This window comes from Haliotis rubra, unplaced genomic scaffold (genome assembly GCF_003918875.1).
Source record: "Haliotis rubra isolate DU_JTF1 unplaced genomic scaffold, ASM391887v1 Scf24, whole genome shotgun sequence".
NCBI lineage: Eukaryota > Metazoa > Mollusca > Gastropoda > Lepetellida > Haliotidae > Haliotis > Haliotis rubra.
Genome location: NW_025766447.1, coordinates 384,148 through 401,169, shown reverse-complemented (window position 1 = coordinate 401,169; position 17,022 = coordinate 384,148). Strand labels below are relative to the sequence as shown.

The window sequence follows — 17,022 nt, the reverse complement described above, 5'->3', positions numbered from 1 at the left end:
ACAATGTCCAATCAGATTGAATGCTGAAGCCTCCATGTTTTGTGATGCGATGTTGAGAAAAGGTGTCATCTTCCATCAGTACTAAACATAAGTATACAAAAGTCATGGCAATGGCTACAATCCACAAGTGTGGCTTTAAACACTTTCAGCACCCACTTATTTCACCAGATCAAGCAATGTCATTACCAAACATGAAGAATGATCTATCTGGAACCCAGTTTGACGCAAAGTCAAAGCTGAGGAAGACAAAACTGGGACAAAATCCCTCCATCATCACAGAAAAATGTGTATCAACATTGGGTTTTACGTTAATAAAACTAAACCATCTTCACATCAAGCATTTTCATGTGAGGCTTAGAATTACAATCACCCCTCATTAGTAGTGTATTGAGGGACTTGGATCAAATTATGTCGGATTGCCAATTTGAACATGCCTAGCCCCTTTAATATCTCATTATACCAATAATACAGCATCATCTCCAGTATCGGCTGCATGGATTTAACCAGGAGTCCCAACTCAGCATCCTTGGCAAACAAACTGAGAAAAATCAGTCATTTTAAAAATAAATTGCAAGCCTTGCTAATGTTCCTTTTTTTCAGAAACGAGGCAGCATTAAAACCTTACACTCAATGCAATAGTGTTTGCCTTCTTATCAGTGATATTCATGTCACCTCTACAGACATGAAACCAAAGATCATTCTCTGGGTAGGTCTTGATAAATACCTGTGCCAGTATATATATCTGAAACTAATACCTTGAACTGTTGCAAGAAACATACAGAAACCTTCGGTGATACAGCCACACAATAACTAGTATTTAACAAAAACAACGATGACAACATGTGTTATCATTCCTACTGGGTGCCCCATGTTGTCACATCCCCACATCTTCTGGGTGTCCCATGTTGTCCCATCCCCACATCTTCTGGGTGACCCATGTTGTCACATCCCCACATCTTCTGGGTGTCCCATGTTGTCACATCCCCACATCTTCTGGGTGTCCCATGTTGTCACATCCCCACATCTTCTGGGTGCCCCATGTTGTCACATCCCCACATCTTCTGAGTGTCCCATGTTGTCACATCCCCACATCTTCTGGGTGTCCCATGTTGTCACATCCCCACATCTTCTGGGTGTCCCATGTTGTCACATCCCCACATCTTCTGGGTGTCCCATGTTGTCACATCCCCACATCTTCTGGGTGACCCATGTTGTCACATCCCCACATCTTCTGGGTGTCCCATGTTGTCACATCCCCACATCTTCTGGGTGCCCCATGTTGTCACATCCCCACATCTTCTGGGTGACCCATGTTGTCACATCCCCACATCTTCTGGGTGCCCCATGTTGTCACATCCCCACATCTTCTGGGTGCCCCATGTTGTCACATCCCCACATCTTCTGGGTGACCCATGTTGTCACATCCCCACATCTTCTGGGTGACCCATGTTGTCACATCCCCACATCTTCTGGTTGTCACATCCCCACATCTTCTGGGTGCCCCATGTTGTCACATCCCCACATCTTCTGGGTGCCCCATGTTGTCACATCCCCACATCTTCTGGGTGTCCCATGTTGTCACATCCCACATCTTCTGGGTGACCCATGTTGTCACATCCCCACATCTTCTGGGTGTCCCATGTTGTCACATCCCCACATCTTCTGGGTGGTTGTCACATCCCCACATCTTCTGGGTGCCCCATGTTGTCACATCCCCACATCTTCTGGGTGCCCCATGTTGTCACATCCCCACATCTTCTGGGTGTCCCATGTTGTCACATCCCCACATCTTCTGGGTGACCCATGTTGTCACATCCCCACATCTTCTGGGTGCCCCATGTTGTCACATCCCCACATCTTCTGGGTGTCCCATGTTGTCACATCCCCACATCTTCTGGGTGTCCCATGTTGGCACATCCCCACATCTTCTGGGTGACCCATGTTGTCACATCCCCACATCTTCTGGGTGTCCCATGTTGTCACATCCCCACATCTTCTGGGTGCCCCATGTTGTCACATCCCCACATCTTCTGGGTGTCCCATGTTGTCACATCCCAACATCTTCTGGGTGACCCATGTTGTCACATTCCCACATCTTCTGGGTGTCCCATGTTGTCACATCCCCACATCTTCTGGGTGCCCCATGTTGTCACATCCCCACATCTTCTGGGTGACCCATGTTGTCACATTCCCACATCTTCTGGGTGACCCATGTTGTCACATCCCCACATCTTCTGAGTGTCCCATGTTGTCACATCCCCACATCTTCTGGGTGCCCCATGTTGTCACATCCCCACATCTTCTGGGTGCCCCATGTTGTCACATCCCCACATCTTCTGGGTGACCCATGTTGTCACATTCCCCACATCTTCTGGGTGCCCCATGTTGTCACATCCCCACATCTTCTGGGTGCCCCATGTTGTCACATCCCCACATCTTCTCTGGGTGACCCATGTTGTCACATTCTGCCACATCTTCTGGGTGCCCCATGTTGTCACATCCCCACATCTTCTGAGTGTCCCATGTTGTCACATCCCTACATCTTCTGGGTGCCCCATGTTGTCACATCCCCACATCTTCTGGGTGACCCATGTTGTCACATCCCCACATCTTCTGGGTGCCCCATGTTGTCACATCCCCACATCTTCTGGTGCCCCATGTTGTCACATCCCCACATCTTCTGGGTGCCCCATGTTGTCACATCCCCACATCTTCTGGGTGTCCCATGTTGTCACATCACATCCCCACATCTTCTGGGTGACCCATGTTGTCACATCCCCACATCTTCTGGGTGTCCCATGTTGTCACATCCCCACATCTTCTGGGTGTCCCATGTTGTCACATCCCCACATCTTCTGGGTGCCCCATGTTGTCACATCCCCACATCTTCTGGGTGCCCCATGTTGTCACATCCCCACATCTTCTGAGTGTCCCATCCCCACATCTTCTGAGTGTCCCATGTTGTCACATCCCCACATCTTCTGGGTGCCCCATGTTGTCACATCCCCACATCTTCTGGGTGCCCCATGTTGTCACATCCCCACATCTTCTGGGTGCCCCATGTTGTCACATCCCCACATCTTCTGGGTGTCCCATGTTGGCACATCCCCACATCTTCTGGGTGACCCATGTTGTCACATCCCCACATCTTCTGGGTGTCCCATGTTGTCACATCCCCACATCTTCTGGGTGCCCCATGTTGTCACATCCCCACATCTTCTGGGTGTCCCATGTTGTCACATCCCCACATCTTCTGGGTGACCCATGTTGTCACATTCCCACATCTTCTGGGTGTCCCATGTTGTCACATCCCCACATCTTCTGGGTGCCCCATGTTGTCACATCCCCACATCTTCTGGGTGACCCATGTTGTCACATTCCCACATCTTCTGGGTGACCCATGTTGTCACATCCCCACATCTTCTGGGTGCCCCATGTTGTCACATCCCCACATCTTCTGAGTGTCCCATGTTGTCACATCCCCACATCTTCTGGGTGCCCCATGTTGTCACATCCCCACATCTTCTGAGTGTCCCATGTTGTCACATCCCCACATCTTCTGGGTGCCCCATGTTGTCACATCCCCACATCTTCTGGGTGCCCCATGTTGTCACATCCCCACATCTTCTGGGTGTCCCATGTTGTCACATCCCCACATCTTCTGGGTGCCCCATGTTGTCACATCCCCACATCTTCTGGGTGCCCCATGTTGTCACATCCCCACATCTTCTGGGTGCCCCATGTTGTCACATCCCCACATCTTCTGGGTGTCCCATGTTCCTAACTAAAAGTATAGTCACATCTTGTACCCTTAACTAAAAACATAAAGTTATATCATCACTTGTACTGGGTGTCCTTTGTCCCCTTGCTGAAAGCATAGAGTCACACCCTCCCTCCTACAAGTTGTCTCTCTCATGAAAAGCCTGTCACCTATCTGATGTTTGAGAGGACTTGTAAATATTAACAACTCTCCCCTTATGTTCATCATGACTGTGTTCAGCAATACTCAGAAATGAATAGACTTTCAAGCTCACAGTGCTTATTTGGTTCTTTCAATATCAAAAATGACTTGAATTTTAATCTGAAACAGGTTTACCATCAATTATATATCTTCATCCCTTGCTAAACCTGAGCTGCTTTGTGCATGTTCTAATGCCACACATCCTCCCTAAGTGTAAGCCCACTGGGACTGCTGGTAACTCAGATCATTCTCAAATATCTTCCAACAAAAAAATAAAATCAATTTCAATGCGCTGAACAAACTGGAGCTTTATCAGGACACCCACATAAAAATTCAGCACCATACATCAAGCATAAAGACATCGACATTGAATCCCTGTGAAGTTCTCCACATCATGCCAAATTTTCTATTCCAAACCTTGTGGTTTGTTTCAGAAGAGTTGCAAACATTGTTCACAAATGGATTTATTTTTTTATTAAATTCTTTCATGTGCTGAACATGCTAGACATTACCCTGAAGTTAATGTGTCATCGTGTTCATCCCCATAGAATGATCAGGGAGGATGAAAGTTGAAAACAAATTTGTTGTCTACAGATTAATATGGTTAGAACATCAACAAAGAAAGACACTTCACAAAATGCGCTTGTTAGTATTGCTAGTTAAATAGTCCATTAATGAATACTGAAATAACCACTAATATCTAGTGATTTTAAGTCACATAATTGAGAGAGAAATACACGAGTAAGTTAAGAAGCTTCCTCAGTATGCTCAGTTTGGCAATTCCTGAAGAGAGAAAATGTGTCGAAGCCCTTTCTAAACTTTCAAAACATTTCTACCACATGAGAGTTGATAGCGTGACTTCCAATATATCATCCATATGTACAACGAGGAGAGTTCTATGGATATACAACTTCTTAATATAATATGAGCGACGTTTCAGTGTAGCTACTAACACCGTTATCAAGCAACATTAACACATCATTTGCTTGATAACGGTGTTAGTAGCTACACCGAAACGTCGCTCATATTATATTAAAGAAGTTGTATATCCATAGAACTCTCCTCGTTTTTCATCTCACCAACTTCTAAATGCCACTCAAACAAGTCATCCACATGTGTTCATGAATCACTATAAAAAGTGATGCAGCTGTGTGTTTATGAAAAGTGAGCCTATCCTGAACTACTTGGGTAGCCCAGTGGTTAAAGCATTTGCTCCTCTCTCTCTGAAGATCCGGGTTCGATTCCCCACATGGTTACAATGTGTGATTCACTGTGAAGCCATTTCTCGTGTCCCCCGCCATGATATTGCAGGAATATTGCTAAACGCAGCAAAACACTAAATTCACTCTCACTCACTGAACTACCGGTGGCAACTATAACAAACACATGCAAAGGCAAGGCAAATATTCATCCTAAAAGACCTGGAACATGTTGTATACCCCGGGGTAAGTCAAAATAGAAATCAGACATTACTTTTTGCTAATGATGCATCAGTAAAACGTGGACAGACAATATGCATCTTGAAAATATTTAAGAGTACAGGCAAGACAAGGTTAAAATGTAAAATACCTTTTTCAAGAGTCTATGTCCAGTATCTCTTGATTTCTACAACCAGCTTGAAGCAGATAGCTAAAGGTTGACAAAGGTAAACAGTAACTTCATAATTCATTCTGATCCTTGACATTCCTCTAATAACAAGACATTTCTCTATGAAAAATATGAGGTGATGGAATGTTTTCTCATTTTTTGGTGATTAGATGGATTAGGCAGACTAAAAGGTACAAGGTATTGTCATAGTTGATTATTTTATCAACATGGAAGCATATTGCAAGCATAGTTGTCATGTCAGCTTCAAGTCCACTGTACGCTAGATGAGTGAGTGAGTAAGTTTAGTTTTATGCCACTTTCAGCAATAGTCCAGCAATATCATGGCGGGGAACACCAGAAATGGGCTGCACACGTTGTATCCATGTGGGGAATCAAACCTGGGTCTTCGGTGTGACGAGCGAACACTTTATCCACTAGGCTACCCCACTGCTCCTTATGCTAGATGAAGAGGTTAACCTAAAGTATACATATTCAGAGGAACATCAAGTCAAACAAAATCTGTGACTTATCTTCAGTATGAAATACAAAATACTGAACTCTTTAACATTAAAATATCATTGACATCAAACTGATATTTGATACGTGACAATCTCAGATACCACTAATTAATGGTGTATAGATCAAACTGAGATGTCTCTCTCATGTATCGGACACTATACGTAATCGACAAGGCATAAACACAATCACTGCAAATCAACACAATCAGCCCTGTTAATCTTGCTTCATGTTGACCTTTCCTGTAATTGGACTCATCTTGTCTGTATTACAAACAGTAAAGACATAAATTTCAATAGATTGTGTGAAAGCATTGCTCACCTGCCAATGGTTGGCAGTAGTAACAGTGATGCTATCAACCCAGATATCACATGGCAAATCACAAATGTTGTTGATGCAGGCATAGAAACTAAGAAAGACATTGCAATGGAATCTGACATTCTGAAGTCAACATTGAGCACCATCGATATAAACAGACAGTCTGTCTGGCAAAGTTTACAAGCTGCTGATTACCAAGATGTAGAAGACACCCTCTTGGAGTTTTTAAAAGCAAACACATTCCACTTACTGGTCTGTGACCACAGATCAAAGCTGACAAACATGCTGCAAGTGAAATTTTGCCATGAACATGTCACCTGTCTGAACAGACCATTCCAACTTTGAAAATAATGAAATGAAAAATAAATATTTCTAAAGGTGATATGAAAGGAATGGATTAATTGAATGTTATGAAATATTATTAATGGAATGTTATCAGGAGGATCGACTGCTAATAACACACTGCTGCAAATACATCTATTGTGTTTGTTTTACCCCAGATGGCGACCGTTTCCAAGGAAACACATGCAAAACAATACATAACAAATCAAATCAAATAACCAGCTGACCTTCCTGGTCCCTTGGATTTCACTGCATTTACTATCTAGTGTAGATCTATGTATGTCTACATACAAGTCAATATACATAGAGTTCACAGGGATTGCAATTTAATTTCATTGCATTACTTCCATGGCACTGGAAGAGCACATGCTATGTGGGCAACTTCCTCTTGATCAGTTTCTACCTATCTCTCCACAAAGATATTACTTAAATATATCATTAGGCAATTCTAACAAAACATAACATGAGACTGGTTAACATAGAAAACAGAATCTTGTCACAAGAGAATAAAAATATTCAACTGTGACTCTTACTTACAGTTGGGTGGACAAAGATCAAGTATGGACAATAGAATGGGGATTAGTCAGTTCCAGGTTATAGGGCAAAACATTATATACAGGAAGTAAGTACACAATAGAGCAGTGTAGGAAAGATGTAGAAAATCTAGCCTGTCCACAGGACTGGCTGGTCAAATTTTTAACCAGTCCTGCCAAAATCTAGCCTGTCCTCCAAATATAAATAAAACACCATTTCAAGACTTAAAACTGGTTTGTTTTATTTTAAGCCATAATTTAATATGCACACACAGAGCTTGGACTGTTAAATCTCTCCTAGTGGAATCATCTGATTATTCTAGTATCCTTTGGCAGTAAATATTCAAAAAAGGTTATAATATAATAATGATTATGTCATTGGTTTGCTAAAACTGACACGACATGAGGACGGACCAGATGTTTTTTTAACCCGTCCTCCACAAAATTCACCCGTCTCGGACGTTGGGACGGGCTATCTTTCCTACACTGCAATAGAGCTTTGTTTACAACATGCAACACTGACATTACTGCAGGGTCTTATAGAATACTAGACACAATTTAAAAAATATTTGACAATAACATCAAAGTGCATTTTGTCAAATAATCCTACTTAAAAGAGTGTTGTGATTGGGCATCAAAGGAATGTGTCTGCAACTTGTTCAAGGACCTTAATTAAAGCATTTCTTTCAATCAAGAACATGATGGCGTACATCACACCAACTCTGCTGGAAAGTGTTCATGTCCTTTGATATCCACCACTACATCTACCACGAAATTCTTTTTGAAAGAAATTCTGTTTTAAATCAAGAAGTTGTTATCCATAAGATTTGTCTTGTATTACATATACCATTGTATCTACGACTAGAGAGATTAAATCTATTGGATACTGCTGTTCATTCTTTATCTTATTTCATTGCAAGAAGGCATCAAACAATTTTGCAATTCTGCATGTTCTCAGATTTCTAAGTCAGCCAAGAAAAGTGATTGTTGGGGGTGAAGAACATTAGCAGACCTTCTAGCAGTGAAGAAGTGTCAAAGCCAGAGACCGACATGTCACCAGGAGTGATGTATCACCCTAAGCCAAGGGCATCCCATGCCTTCTCCCTGACACTGACTCTACGGGGGATGTTCATCAATATCATTTGTGTCTGGAGCGCCAAGCACAACCACATCTTGACAGCAGACGTACATGGTGTTAGGATGACTTCAATGTTGACGACATGGGGTCAATGAGTGCTTCAGATTTGGTGCTGTATCATTGCAAAGAGAATCTAGGGACATCATATATATTTGACTTTTAAAGTTAGTAAGTGCGTTACAGATGCTAAAAACTACAGTCTGTAGAATCCCAGCTATATCGCAACGGCATATAAACAATGAAGTTAGGTCAAGGCAAACCGGTGACTGAAATCATGATCAATGATTAATATCGTCATGGTTACATCATCATCTCTACCACTGAACCAATTAGTTCATCGTAGTACAAGCTCTATTCTGACCCTGGCCCCCATGGGGCTGTATGGACCCCTTCAATTTCACTTCTCTTTCATAACTCTTTACAACAAATTGAGGTAACTAAGACGGCTTAATTGTATTAAAATCAGATCTTAGTTCTCGCAAAAATTTGTATGGACAGATCGCACCAACTATCACTGTTACTTATCACCATGATCAGATGCACTATTGATTCTTGAAACATACCTTCCTTGCCAGAGAGTACATATACAGGCATTAATCAACTGTCAGTAACATTCTTTACTGTTAGTAACATGCTCAACCTTCAGTAACATGCTCAACCATCAGTAACATGCTCAAATCAAATCATACAGATGCACTTGAGGGCCATTACAGTAATGGCAGTGCAGTTTGGGATTTGAGCACGCCATTTAGTCTTGGCTGGACCAGTTTGGCTCTTGCATGTTCATTACATTCCTTACATTGCAATCACAAAATTACAGATGGCTCTCATCAACCAATGAGAATGAATCCTATTTTACATGGAAACATAAAGTTATGGTTGACAATTAGAACGTTAATCAATCATACTGGCCTTGAGCCAATATAGCCTTCCTCGGACAACATGACCTAACCATGGACTTATTACAAGTTCACCATTAAATCACCCATATAATTACACAAAAGCATACCTAAACAAGCTATACTGTTTCTTCCATACACAAAAAATTATCTATTTCTGTACCAAAGTGCTTACCATATCATGATAATAATTTATCTACATATTAATTTACACGGTAACTAAAACAACAAGACATAATATTTCAGATATAATTATTCGTTCCAAGCATTGAACTAACATTTCACTTAAGTATTGGGTATATTTTGAACTGAATCACCCATAGATCTTGGGAGAAAATGAGTGTACAGCAAATCAATATTTTGTAAGACAATTGCACAGAATATTAACAATCTCTGCACATGACAAAATGCTTAGAATAACAGGAAGTGCAACTGACAAAATAAATCACGACACGACATATGAAACAAAAATGATACATTACAACTACAAGTTTGATAGGATACATCAATAGGTGGTGTCAGCACTGATGTACATTATAGTTTTCGATGTCTTAAAGTGCTTGCTGTGCATCAAATATGCAGGAACATTGCATCAGGCTGAAATACAAACGTACGAGACAGAATGTACATGGTGTTCTCCATGAAACAGATCAGCAACCGATGCCCACAAAGACATGTTTCTACTATCCTGTACAAATAGCAAGATCAATATTTTTTATGGTCAGGTTTCTTCACTTCTCGACACGACATTCTTGGTGGGTATGCCCTAACACTCAGTTAGTTAACTTCAAACACTATGGATGCTTCATATGGATTTTCTATTACCGTTTATTTGACATAACATATTTTGTGATATTTTTAAACCTTTTCTTTTCTCCATAGCTGACCAATGTTTAGTGCCAATTTAGGGTAAACCAGAAGTATATATACTTATGCAGAATCTTACTTATGCATAGCAGGTGTTTCCAACTAAATCATCTTGAACTAGTTGAAAGAAAGGCAACACTTGTCATAGTAATGAAAAAATAATCATTTTTTAACAATGACGTTAATAACAATGATTTGCTGAAAAGTGAATCTGGTTTAAATAACAAATACAACACTTGAATATAAACACGTTTGGACAAATGCTTTAATGAGGAAACTGTTATTTTTTGGAAAAGTACCTTCTTACAGATGTTCGAATATTGGAAAGTATATCTTGCATATGTGGCAGTAGCCTGCGACCTCGTTGTATCGCGGTTCTTGACATATCCGTAATTGTAAATGAAATTAAAAACTTTTAAGGCCTATTCTATTATTAAATCCGATTAACATCACATTTAATCAACACATTTGTAAAAAGAATATTATTTTAACTTTGATAGTGTTTCAGCGAGAGCCATTAAACTAACGGCCGGTTAATATTTACCAAAAGGATAGAACTCCATCGTATCGCTGTAAACACTAAAACTCTCGATTGCAAGGCTAAGTAGGGATCAAAAATGAAATTGTTTAACTCACCTTAATGTGAAATCAGTTGAGGTATTTTTGTAATCGAAGGTGCACAAAACTGTATCCATTATGAAATTTTATTCAAGGATATCACAAAACTTCCAAAATACATCATTTTCTTCATGATTTTCTTAATATTTGTTCATACTGTTGTTTTTGTTTTATTTCAGGCATGATTTCAACAATATTTCAATGCAAAATATGATTTGAAATAATGTTATAATATGAATAAATAATTATGTGAACAACAGTATAATAAAAATCCTTCTAAATTTCTAGTTTGTTAGAGTGTGCAAAATCGCTTTCAGTGAACAGGGATCATTTTACGCTTTGTGTCCTTATTTGAATTACAAATTTTGGTATTCACCGGAGATAAATAAAGCTCATGATGTCACTTCCGCTACCTTATATGGCAACAATGAGATGCAGACGACCTAGTTCAGATCGAGTTGGAAGGGTCATATACGACACGTAAATATTATAGCGTGTATTTGATGAATGGGATTCAGACAGATTCCATTAGATTCAAGAGTTTAATGTAAATATTTCTGCTGCATAATGCTTACGAAGATTCGATACATCCTGCTGGTTTCTAAAAAGTAAACAAGCGACTGACGTCTGCTGTCGATTTACATATGCAAATCACCGCTAGGAGGCGTGTCTCGAGCGGAAAACCCGAAATACCGTTTGCCGCGATACCATGAATGCCGCGATACAACGAGGTCCGAGTATACAATATGGACCGAAAACACTGACCATCAATAATAGAGCAATAATAACTTCTTTTAGAAGCAGCTAGAGTGAGTGAGTTTAGCTTTACCATGCACTCAGCAATATTCCAGCTATATGGTGGCGGTCTGTAAATAATCGAGTCTGGACCAGACAATCCAGTGATCAACAGCATGAGCATCGATCTGCACAATATGGAACCGATGACATGCGTCAACCAAGTCAGCCAGCCTGACCACCCGATCCAGTCAGTCGCCTCTTACAACAAGCATGGGTTACTGAAGATCAGTATTCTAACACGGACCTTCACGGGTATGAAGCAGTGAGAAGTTAAAGTACTAAGTCGCTCCAGACTGTGATAAAGAAATTGCTTTTCTTTACTTAGAACAATAATATTACAAACCTTAGGGATACCACAGAGCAAGGAAACTGGCACTGGACCGTCTCTTTCAAGAACTGTTCTACTGGACTCACTATTGTGGTGAATGGATGCAGGAAAACAATGTTATCTGATGTAAATAATATAAAGTGTTTATGACTTTGATATGTGTTGGTTGATTCTAAGAAATATTTTCACAAATTCTTATCAGCATTAAATTACACTGATAAATTCCACAGTTGAAAGGTTGTTTCCTTTTTCAAACTACTTAGGTTTCCAATGACTATTACCAGCCTTCAGTGGCCAAGCAAGTCTATCATTTCAGCAATAAGCAAGATGAAGTTTATGGAGCAAGGAAAGATTTTCTGCTGAGGAAGTAATTTAAGTGGCTGTAACACAAGTAGCCGGCACAGTCATGATGAGCCAAGTGTCACAGGCAAAACCGATCCACAACAGGGTAAACTGTATATAGCTGTTCCCCTTCACCTGATTGTGGGTGACACTGTGTATTGCGAAATATTAATTACTGTCTGTATATGTTTCTTATATAATGCAATCAAATGCACCTCATTACGTGTTAAAGGTCACATGCAACGTAAAACACAACTTTGCAGATTCTGATACCTTTCGGTATGGACTTACCGAAACAAATCATCAAAAATGCAAATTCAATTAATAAAGTTGAAACCCGCGCGAAATCGGAGTTCAAAAACGATTCACTAATTTTCCCCAAGCGCTTGGGGGAAAAAGTGGTTTCAACAGCTGGGCTGGGCTGCGCTCATAGCACATGCGCAGTGAAATAGGTTCACGCAGCTTGGAAGCGGATTGTCCGGTGAATACTCGGTGAAGGCTTTGGTGTGAGCTATTTTTCTAATGTTTTGTTGATATTTCACAGGCACGAGCTTTTTATATGTTATGACAGTAGATTAACTGTTTATATAATTTCATTTGTCTATTTCACCACACGTTCTTCTTACCGAGTAACTTTCTCAGTTCGATACTTAAAAGCAATGTCATTATTTAGCGTTGACAGAATTTCTAACTGTGATATAGATATGTCGTTGTCACAGACAAAACTCAATGTCTGTTTTATTGACACCTATGTGTCTGCCTGCCTGTCTGCTATTGACAATATTCAATACACAACTTCGATCACTGACCACATGCAATTTGAAGTTAACACCTATCAGGCTATACACCATAAACAAAACGCATTGATTTATGGCCCGAGTTCGGTCTCTGTCACATTATGTAATTACACAGACAGGCAGGTGTGATACTTATACACATGATGTCTGTTGATTGCAAAATGTTATACACAAATAATGAGCATGTATCTACAAAACCCAACATCTCTATATATACACAAACAATGAGCCGTGAGGGCATCTGCAAATGAACCAGCCGTTACACTTGAGTGCACACCCACCCACTCTGACTGGGTTCGGTATCCCGGCTGCTTCATTTCTTGGGAAGTAAACCCAAGTACCAAATATTGCACTTTTGATTTGCTATTGTACGCTTATAAGTTTGTTTTTATGTTTTTTCATAATCAGCAATATATATTATATGTCATGAATAAGTGACAATTGTGTTTTAATTATGTTTGATTTTTGGTTGCATGTGACATTTAACAATATGGCACAAGGACTCGCAATAGGGTACCTTTCTGTATTCTGATTTTGGCTAGGGTGATTTTACCTGGGGTAGCCAATATCTGTAGTACCCATGACGAAAACGACCCTTCAGTCATACTTTTATTGCCATATGAACATCATTGACACTATTTGCAAAGATGCAAAATGCAATATGTAAGTTGTCACACCCCACAAATATGACCAGACGACACTAAATGAACCATCACAGACTTTATCGAAGGAGGATCACTCTGCCAATGGCAAATCACGCATCTGACATTTGATAATCAGTCGTCAGTATGTCATCTATTTCATGGACATGATGTGCAGAGATTAGGTCCATGTAAGTACACGAATTATCTGATTAGCTTGAACCACGCGGACAGTCCACCCACCGGCATCGTGACCGGAGTATGGTATGACATCAGCGAAAAGAATCGTGAAAATGGAGCACATCAAACTCAAAACAAACACATTGTCCACTGGCGGAAGAATTTTAAAACAAAATCTACATTAATAATCCCTCATGTTGAGTCATATCTTGGTAATCAATCATAATTTGAAAAATGCATACAAATATTGAGCCTCTCAGCGTTTTAGCCAAGGCCGGCTGTCAGTGGTAGCATGTCACATGTCTTTTCATACTTTAAAAAATTGAATGTCATCCTTCACAATTTACACTACAGATGATATTTACCTTGAGATGCTGTACAACACCACTGAACAAGACCCGTGTCAGGGGAAATATCTTTGAATATGTTGATGATCCGGAAGATGCTTTGATGGCGTGTAGTCACATGAACAAATCACGTGACTTAGTCTGTTTATAAATATATTTATTACAATCAGATATGTAGTAGGTTAGTTACTTTAGGTTTTCGATAAATATTTATTGCATTTTGAAAACAGGAGTTTTCACTGCATTTCTACTCACACGGGATCCATATTTTCGCACATCTTAATGTCTACGATTTTCAACAACTTTCGTTTAACGTGTTGATTTCTGATTTTACACTCAACACCAAAACATAAGCTTGGCTCCGTCTCTAACGCCACAAACTGTGGACGCCGCGCATAGAGAGCTAGGAACCAGCTTAGGCTGCGTGTTTCGTAAGCAGGTTGTCGGCTGATGATTTGAAGATTTTACGTGCGCTTTCCGACATGATGCGCACGGGACCGCTCGTCCATTTTGTTTGACCCAAAGAGGGTGTGATTGTGTGTGTGTGTGTGTGCGTGCGTGCGTGCGTGCGTGGTTATTTAGTACATGTATACCTAGTGTCAGGTGAACTCTGAAGCACCATTCTGCCCGTTTGGTCTGTTATCATTTTATGTTGGCAGGAATTTAATTTTGTGTGACTTATTTGTAATTTGGTTATAATAACCCTGTCAATATTTGTAGATTTATTGTTGATTTTAATTTTTTTAGTGCTTTTGTGAATAGGTTTTTAAATTTTGGTACTTACGTACTTTGCCACTTTTGGAACATTTCTATTTGTTTTTATAGACGGGTAATCCATTTTTAGATACTTAATTGTGGGGGGTTAAGCACCGCTTTTCATGGCTGATTGCTCGGCCAGGGTCCATATGAACTCGACGTTTTAGCCTTATGCGTGTTGATCCTTAGTATTTCGTTCATTAGTTCGTGTTGGTATTTGGTGGGTTTGTTTTGTTTTGTTTTGGTTGTTGTTTTATTTTGCTTGGAGCACTTTCTGTGAGTCGACCGCCTCCGTGGTGTAGTGGTTAGAGCGTCCGCCCGGAGAGCGGAAGGTCGCGGGTTCGATCCCCGACCGCGTCATACCAAAAGACCTTAAAATATAGTACTTGTTGGTCCCTGCCTGGCGCTCGGCATTAATCGGTACAACAAGGACTGGTCGGCTCGGAGTCAGTATAAAGTGTCTGAGTGGGGTACTAGTATTCATGCTTCACTGCGGCATGGTATCTCAGTGGGCTAGCACTATAAAACCAGCTTAAGTCTGGGCTAGAACAAGCAGCCGCACATACACACACACACGCATGCACGTACGTCGTCATATGAGCGAAATATCCTCAAGCACAACGTTAAACCTAATTTCACTTCACCTCACCTTCTGTGAGTCTGTTAGAATTATTATTATTACTGTGTTGTTTGACGAGTGCTGTTCCTATGCCTGTTAGTTCTGCCGTGAATATTGTTTGGTTGCCTGTATGATTTAGCCTATTGCGCTATGAGTGACGAGGTCCGGCGTATGAACTTCTAAAGGGAGGTTTTGCCGACGGTACATGACTAAACGGCACTAAAACAAAAGTATTTGTCAAAGCGGCATGACGTATGTCAGTCACAATGTACACAAAAACCAACACTATTTTATCATAAACCATACTCTTTATTGCCTGAAGAAAATGATTGTAATGTTAAAACCATCCATTTATTCACAGAACAACGAGTAATCAATCAAAGTATTATTGACTAAACCCTTGAACAAAATATGTTAACAATCAAACAACATGGCAGACAAGTAGCCGGTCGTGGTGCACACTTTTCTACTGGCAATAGAAACTGTAGTTGATGGTGACCAGACAGTTGTACATAATATACGGACATACATTAGAAATATGGAACTGTTAATGGCGTTTACACGATTTTGCACATGAAAATCATTAACAGTTCCTCCCTGAGGGATTAGCATACACTGGAGAATGTCAAAGTCAATATCCCTAAAAATGTCGGTATAAGCACATCATCTCCAAGTACAGGCTATTCTCATTAGTGTGTGGCAGAACAGCACCGCATATCTTGTCGCCTATGATAGGGGACATTCTCTTCTAAGCTTTGTCATCAGTGAAAACAGTGAACGATTACAGGCTTGACACAGACCGATGACTGTTATAATATGTGTCGAGATGGAACCTATGCCCCTGAAGAACTTGTACTGAGGATAGACCAGCCTTCATACTGAGAGTAGACATCACGGATCCCAACCAGAGTTTAGTGAAGCTCCAGAAGTTCAGTAGTTCCAAGTTATGCCAGTTTTACCCACACGTGAAGCCTATACGACTGCTTTGTGAAACGGTACCCAGATAATTCTGTCTCACAACCTGATATATACATTCAGAAAATGATGATACAAGGACTATCAATAACATCAGAACGTATCCATATCCTTTGTGATGTAGAAGTACAAGACTGTCAGAGTTATATATATATACGTAGTCATAGAGTTACGTCATCGCCTATAGGAGGGTAAAGTTTGATCCCGGCAAATCAGATTCACTCCTGTCTTTGCCATTGCTTCGAAAGATTACGATTATTCCTTGAATCCTCTTACACTGATCATATCTATGTCTGGTCTTCTGGATTCTTAGGGTTTTGAACCTTTTTAGTAACTGAAGTCAACATCGTAAATTATCGTACTTGAGATGGATATATTTCCATAGACTGTTGTGTACTCACTTTTCGGCCAATGAAAATAGGGCGGGGTTGGGGGGTGTTATTCTTCATTATATAATGAC

General features: G+C 40.5%; 1 protein-coding gene across 2 annotated transcripts in view; it reads right to left on the bottom strand.

Moving 5' to 3' along the window:
* LOC124278579 (TBC1 domain family member 5-like) overlaps positions 1-14,325 on the bottom strand; it is a 95,042-nt gene extending 80,717 nt beyond the window's left edge. The window contains exons 1-2 of one of the 2 annotated variants that reach the window (XM_046714325.1): positions 14,231-14,325; positions 11,921-11,990 (exon numbers count right to left, since the gene is read on the bottom strand). The gene's annotated coding sequence lies outside the window, so the exon portion shown is untranslated. The remainder of the gene's footprint in view (positions 1-11,920; positions 11,991-14,230) is intronic. The other variant, XM_046714323.1, reaches the window with a different exon arrangement.
* Positions 14,326-17,022: the final 2,697 nt, after the last annotated feature.